Below are 7,663 nucleotides of genomic sequence, written 5' to 3' on the forward strand. Positions count from 1 at the left end.
ATGGTGCAACTGGTGACCAAAATTCAACAAAATTTGGTTGCCATAAATTTCTTGATGTAATATAGAAGACAAGCTCCAAAGGTTTGTGAAGAAAGCAGCGTTGAAGAGAGCTGTTATTTGTATTGGATCATCCGCCTCAACTATGACCCCAAAAGGACCTACAGCACATCTTCTCTTCACCCCACAGCATGAAGAAATAGATTGACGAGGACAGCAGGAGCATCTCTGAACGTTACTGTAGTGACTGTCCTCTGGGGATAAAAGTTGCCTGTGTTACCATTGAAATGGGTTTTCTAATTTCAATGATGGTGAAGATCCTGAGGTGGCAGAGGTCAGGAAACAGAAGAGAACTGCCATAGACACAGTGGGCACAATTACCAATACAAAGTTGTATTAGAGTGGTAATTGTAAGGTTTGGCCTACAGAGATCCTCAGTGGCAGTTAATTAATCATGGAGTTTCCAGTAGTAAAATAGGTGGGTACCTCACTAAGGATTTAAATATTTGTGTAACTGGACAAACAGTTTTTGGTTGAAAAAACAGAGGCCTGACTAGAGACGCCATTAAGAGTAATAGCCCCCACCCATTTCCTAGTTCTGAGAAGTTCACGGACCCGGAGGCCCTTGAACATAGAGTATGCTAAGTACCTTTGAGAAAGGATCTTGTGATAACATCAAAAGTATGATGTGTAAATCTTTCTCTCAGCCTTTCCCCAAAGGGACATACAGCTCTTTGCTAGGGTAAAACTGTGCGCTGTGAGATGGGGGAGAGAAAACATCTTGACCTTTAATGGATTACTGGACAATGGTGCTAATCCTCGGTGACACAGAATACTATGCACACGAGACTCACTGGTCTTACTATATATCCCCATCGTTCAGGAGCAGCTAGCCTTTAAAACTCTTGATGGTCTTTTGAAGACTGAATTCCAGTGCCAGCAAGGAGGTAATACTTTGCAAAGTTAGAGTGTTGTCCTATAGCAGGGATTAGCAAACTACAGTCTGAGGGCCAAATCTGGTCTATATCCTGTTTTTGTACAGCCTTTAAGAATGGCTTTTAAGCTTCTTAAGGGGTGTAAACAAAAATAAAGAATATGTGACAGATACCATACCTGGCCCTTAAACCCTGGAATATTTACTATCCGGCCCTTTACAAGAAAAAGTTGCCAACACCTGTCCTACAGCATTATGTGCTGTGAGCTAGCAACCTACATAGAGTGCTGTTTCTCCCTTATCCACAGTACATGAGTTGGGGAACCCAGGAGACAGACACCTCCCACTGTTATACCTACTGATCCACTCATAAAATGTTTTGCTTTCTATTCCCACGGCTTTGAGCCTTGCCCATTTAAAGGTCTTTGTGCCCGAGGAAGTAATGCTCTCCACAGAAAACCCAACAATGGTCCCACTTAACTGGAAGTTTATACTATTAGTTGATCATTTTGGGCTCTTCGTGACATTGGAACAACAGGAAAAAAAAAAGACGTTACAATGTAGGGTGGGATAATTTATCCTTGATATCAAGAGGAAATCTGGATCCTGCTGAAAAATGAAAGCAAGGATGAGAATGTCTTGAACCCAGGATATGCTTTGGTTAACCTCCTAGTATTGCCATTACAGTGGTAAAAGTTAATAGGAGACTATAGAAATCCAATTCAAGTGGAACCACCAACGACTCATTCCTCAGAAATGAAGATCACCGCATCATGTGAAAATCTCAACCAGCTGTGGATGCTGGCAAAATGAACATGGAATAGATGATGATGGAAAGATGTTGTAAACAGAGCCTCAAAACCAGCTGTAGAAACGAGGATGTAGTAGCTACCCATCTCCTTTGTTCTGTTTTGTATATGTCTATAAATGCTCATCATTTCCATTGACTTGTTTTCCCTCCTACTTTATATAAGGTGGATTTGTAGTTTAGTTATTGGTATTGTACTAAAGTTAATTTATTAATTTCTATAATTATACTATGATTATATAGATGTTAACATTATAGAAAGCTAGGTGAAGGGAATTTGCACTATTTTTGCAACTTTTCTGTAAGTCTAAATTTATTTCAAAATAAAAAGATAAAAAAACACAAATATCATGAAAACATACAAAATACATAATTTAGAAATACACAAAATAAAAAGTGATGAAATTTTAGATGCGACCTGGCAATAAAAAAGAAGATGCACTTACATAACGTTCACTCTTTTTTTTTTTTTAATACAAATGGCATTAAATATTTCTTCTAAATTGCACAAGTCGAAACAAGAATTTTTCTTCCAACATTTCTTCAATCATTGCTGCTCTAAAATTCTCTCTTGTTTCTTCTTTGGAATGATGAGATACTGGAATCAACATGTTTCTTAAATCACCTCTCCCCCAATCTTTGTTCTTTTGGAGTAATTCTTCAGCTTATTCTTCCAGTTTTGCTAATTTGCTCTTCATCAAAGTCCATTTGCTGTTTAGACTATCTTTTAATTTTAACAATCTTTCGTTCTTTTTCATAAAAGTTAGAGGCAATATTCTACCATATTCCTCTGAGGATATTCTGTATAAGGATTAAATTTTAAAAATACACGTAAGGTGCTTAGAACAATGCCTGAAACCACACTCAGTATGCCCTAAATAAATATCAATAATTATTATTTCCAAGATCCTCCTCTGTTTAGCCTAGTAACTATTTGCTTAGGTGTTAGTTCTTTTGTTCGCTGGTGTCACCCTTTCATGGTGTTGGTTTTCCTTGGGTACTTGGTAGTTCCTGATTTTGTTCTTATCTTGGTATTCCTTGTCTCTGCATGATGCTGTTTCTGTTTATCACAGTTTGCTCTGGTGATTATGAGGGAGGGATAAAATGTCACTTGAACAAGGCATAACAGTGGCTAATATTCTGGGTGTAAAATGAGGCTTCCTTTCCTGGATGTAGCCTTCTTGGGTACTGCCTGGCTTATCTGCCCCAAGTTTCCAGAGTCACTGTACTGGCCTAGGGGCAAGCACCATTCTAGGGTACCCTTATCTTTGAAGAGTGAATGGGGGGAGAAGCCAACCCAACCAGAGGTTTCAAATTCCACTCCCTGAACATTTACCCTTTATGATTGCTCTAGGCCATTGTGCCCGGCTCCCTCACCCCCCACTTCCTGTATCCATTGCCTCTGAGCTTGAAGTCTGACTCTTGCTCTGCCAATCTGATCCCACCTACCTTCTGACTTTTAGGGAGTGCTCAAAATTCCAAATCTGCTAGTAATCTTGGGCCATACTTTTTTTTTTTTTTAACAACTCTGTGCCTTGGTCACCCAGCAAACTCGGATTCATGCTCCAAGACTCAGAGCAGTTTTTCCTCTTGTTTGATTCATATTCTTTAACTATACTTCTTCTCTAAACTTACATAGCTCCTTGTATACACTTTTACTGTAGAACATACAAATGTTTATGTTCTCCCCCACTAAAAATGGTGAATAAATTAACAAATGAAAGATATGCTCTCTAAAGTTCTATTAGTAACATTACTGTGTCCACCAGATTACTTTCCTTAGATGGTCTTGCTGAGAGGTAAGTTATACTTGTACACTTTTTAAAAAATGAACATTCTGGTATCACTAAAATTTGGAATTTATGATATCACAGACCAAGAATGAAAAAAGTTTAACTTGCCCTATCTATGAAGAAAATGGTGAAGATGAACAATCCCAGGAAAAACAATTAGGATGGAGATGGCTTATTTTATATTAGAGAAGAAACAGAATTTTTATTTTTATTTTATTTATTTATCTTTTTTTTTGAGGAAGATTGCCCTGAGCTAACATCTGCCACCAATCCTCCTCTTTTTGCTGAGGAAGACTGGCCCTGAGCTAACATCCGTGCCCATCTTCGTCTACTTTATATGTGGGATGCCTGCCACAGCATGGCTTGCCAAGCGGTGCCATGTCTGCACCCAGGATCCGAACTGGCAAACCCTGGGCTGCTGAAGTGGAATGTGCCCACTCAACTGCTGTGCCACCGGGCCGGCCCCTATTTTTATTTATTTATTTATTTTGAGGAAGATTCGCCCCGAGCTAACATCTGCTGCCAATCCTCCTCTTTTTTGCTGAGGAAGATGGGCCTTGAGCTAACATCCGCGCCCATCTTCCTCTACTTTATACGTGGGACACCTGCCACAGCATGGTTTGACAAGTGGTGCACAGGTCCACACCCGGGATCCAAACTGGCAAACTCTGGGCCACCAAAGTGGAAGGTGTGAACTTAACCGCTGCACCACTGGGCCAGCCCCACAGATTTTTAATACTTTAGGAAGTTCCGTTTCTGGGGCTGGCTCCGTGGCCGAGTGGTTAAGTTCGCACGCTCCGCTGCGGCGGCCCAGGGTTCGGATCCTGGGCGCGAACATGGCACTGCTTGTCAGGCCACATTGAGGCGGCGTCCCACATCCCACAGCTAGAATGACCTGCAACTAAGATATACAGCTATGTACGGTTGCGGGGCGGGGGGGGGGGGAGGTTTGGGAAGATAAAGCAGGGGGGAAAAAAAGAGGATTGGCAACAGTTGTTAGCTCAGGTGCCAATCTTTAAAAAAAAAAAAGAAAGTTCCCTTTCTAGACAAGTTTATGTTAACCCTACTTTATTCCTATGTATTCAATGGGAGAAGAGTAATAGATGGAAACACTGTGGGCTTTATAGTCAGGCAGATGTGACATGGATTCTCAGGTTTGCTACTTATTAGTTTTGTGAAACTGGATGAGTAACTTGAACACTGAGTCTGTAAGAGGCAGCCTTCTGCAATGGCTCACAGTGATCTCTGCCTCCTCGTATTCAAGCCTTTGTGTAATACTCTCTCCTTTTGAATGTGGGCTGGTCTGTATCTAGTGTCTTGCTTTTTTTTTTTTAAGGAAGACTGGCCCTGAGTTAACATCTGTGCCCATCTTCCTCTATTTTATATGTGGAATGCCTGCCACAGCATGGCTTGATAAGCGGTGCGTAGGTCTGCGCCCAGGATCTGAAACTGCGAACCCTGGGCTGCCAAAGCGTAGCGCATGAACTTAACTGCTAGGCCACTGGGCTGGCCTTATTTTTTTTTCTTTTAATAATCAACAGAAATTTCTTACCGTTCTTCTGGAGGCTGAGAAGCCCAAGGTCAAGATGGCAGCAGATTCAGTGTCTGGTAGAGCCTGCATCCTGGTTTACTTAGTGACTTGCTTTTAATGAATAGAATACAAGAAAAGTGATAGGATAATCCTATTAGATTAGATTAGATTGTAAAAGTTTGTGACTTCTGTCTTACTGGCACTCTCTCACTTGCTGACTTTGATGAAGCCAGCTAGCATGCTGTAAGGAGCCCTATAGGGAGGTCCACATGTCACGGAGCTGAGGGCAGCCTCCCACTCAGTCCAACGGCCTGTGAGAAACCAAATCCCACCCATAGGAGTGAGCTTAGAGGTGGCTCCTTCCCCAGTGGAGCCTTAAAATGACTGCAGCCCTGGCCAGTACCTTCACTGCAGCCTGTGGGAGACTCTGAAGCAGATCTGAAGCTAAGCTGCACTTGGATTCCTGACCTACACAAACCATGAGGTAATAAATACTGTTTTAACCCACTATGTTTTTAAGCCACTAAATTAATTTGTTATGCACTAGATAACTAATGCAGAGGTTTAGTTTCCTCATCTCTAAAATGGAGTTGATAGCTTACCTCACAGAGTAATCATAATTAAATGAAATAATGCGTATAAAGCATCTGGCAAGGTCTTGCCCGGTGGTGCAGCGGTTAAGTTCGCACATTCCACTTCAGCGGCCCAGGGTTTGCTGGTTCGGATCCCGTGTGCGGATATGGCACCGCTTGGCAAGCCATGCTGTGGCAGGCGTCCCACATATAAAGTAGAGGAAGATGGGCACAGATGTGAGCTCAGGGCCAGTCTGCCTCAGCAAAAAGAGGAGGGTTGGCAGCAGATGTTAGCTCAGGGCTAATCTTCCTCAAAAAAAAAAAGTATCTAGCATTCAATATGATATATTTTTTTTAAAAAAGGTAACTATTAACTCAAGTCCACTAAGGATCTCTACCAGGTAATGTTTTGTTATAACACTATTGGCATTAAAATGATTTTTAATAATGCTATAGCATTTTACAGTGATTTTACATACATATTTGATTCTCAGAGCAGGGCTGTGAATAAAACTGTATAGTATAATACGAAACATATACGGTCTTAGTCCAGGTCTCTGGCAGAGAGCTCCTAAAACCCTTGGAATTTCCTGAGTGATAGGAGTGTCTTTTTGTCATTCATCAAGTGTCCCTTTAGAGCAAACCTGAGTTTATGCTAATGAGGTGACAGGGTGGGGCCCCTAGATAGCCTGCATGGAGCTGTTCTCCAGAAAGACCTAGTGATTAGAGTGGGAACTTTCAGATTCACCTGGAAAGGGGAAAGTAGGGGAAGGCTACAGATTAAGCTCTATAAAAACTCTTCCACAAGAGTTGATGAGCTTCTGGGTTGGTGAACACGTGGACATGGGGCGAGAACAGCCTGCCCGAGAGAGCATGGAAGCTCTGCACCCCTTTCCGAATCCCTTGCCCTAGGCATGCATCTCTTCCACCTCGCCGTTCCTGAGTTATAGCCTTTTATAAGAAACTGGCAAAAGTAAGTACATGTTTCTCTGAGTTCTGTGAGCCGCTCAAGAAAATTAATTGAACCCGAGGAGGGGGTCGTGGGAACCTCCCGTTTGTAGCTGGTCGCTATAGAAGGTGACGACTTGGACTTGCCATTGGTGTCTGAAGGGTTTTGGGGGTTAGGCAGTCTTGTAGGACTGAGCCCTTAACCTGTGGGATCTGATGCTATCTCCAGGTAGATAACGTCAGGATTCAATTAAACTATAGGACACCCAGACAGTGTCTGCTGAGAACTGAAGGACTGCTTGGTAGTGTTGAGAAAAAACACATATTGAAAAGACAGAATAAAATATTCTTCTTCTTTTACAGATGAAGAAACTGAGACTCAGAAAACTTAAGTGATTTGTCCAAGGTTCCACAACTAGTAAGTGTCACAGCTGAGATTCAAACCTAATCTTTTCCCATCATTACCACGTTGACATTCAACACTTATTTTATGAACTATTAGGTGTCAGACATTGTTCTAGGTCCTGAGAATCCAGAGGTGGATAAGACAGTCAAGGTCTCTGCTGTCATGGAGCTTATAGTCCTTTTTATACTATAAAATTGGAAATAAGAATTTAAACTTTTCATTAATTAAATTTTTCCTATGTTTATTCTGGATTGGTGTGTTTTTAGTATTTTATGACTTGGAAATACAACGTTTACTTAGTCAACTTTGTCCTGATTTGAGTAAATTTCACTAGCAGTGATAATGATTAATACAAAGCATAGTCATCATTCTGTGTACCAGTATTTGACTGGCTAAATACTACATAAACGCTCCATACATACACCAAACAATTCTTCACTGATTTTTCTTAACAGGATTTGTGCCTTCACCTTCAGATCTTTGTTTCATTTCTATTCATTTCTCATGTTTTGACATAAAGTTTAGTAGATGAAAATCTGCTTTTTCCATTGAGTACAAAATAAAGCAAAACAGCATAGGTACAGTTATTGGTGCAGTTCAATGTACGGAGTGCTGGACTTCTGTGACGCTTGCACAAACCCCGTAAGAAACTCCTAATTGATAGTCAATTTATT

At 41.1% G+C, this 7,663-nt stretch overlaps 1 long non-coding RNA gene across 1 annotated transcript; it reads right to left on the reverse strand.

The window, feature by feature from the left end:
• Positions 1 to 2,029: 2,029 nt before the first annotated feature.
• Positions 2,030 to 5,941, reverse strand: LOC139084213 (uncharacterized). Its single transcript, XR_011541617.1, has 3 exons — positions 5,666 to 5,941; positions 5,085 to 5,174; positions 2,030 to 2,540 (listed from the first exon to the last, which is right to left on the reverse strand). It is a non-coding gene; the product is annotated as an uncharacterized lncRNA (long non-coding RNA).
• Between the last annotated feature and the right edge of the window lie 1,722 nt (positions 5,942 to 7,663).

Source organism: Equus przewalskii, chromosome 6 (assembly GCF_037783145.1).
Source record: "Equus przewalskii isolate Varuska chromosome 6, EquPr2, whole genome shotgun sequence".
In the NCBI taxonomy this organism is placed as follows: Eukaryota; Metazoa; Chordata; class Mammalia; order Perissodactyla; family Equidae; genus Equus; species Equus przewalskii.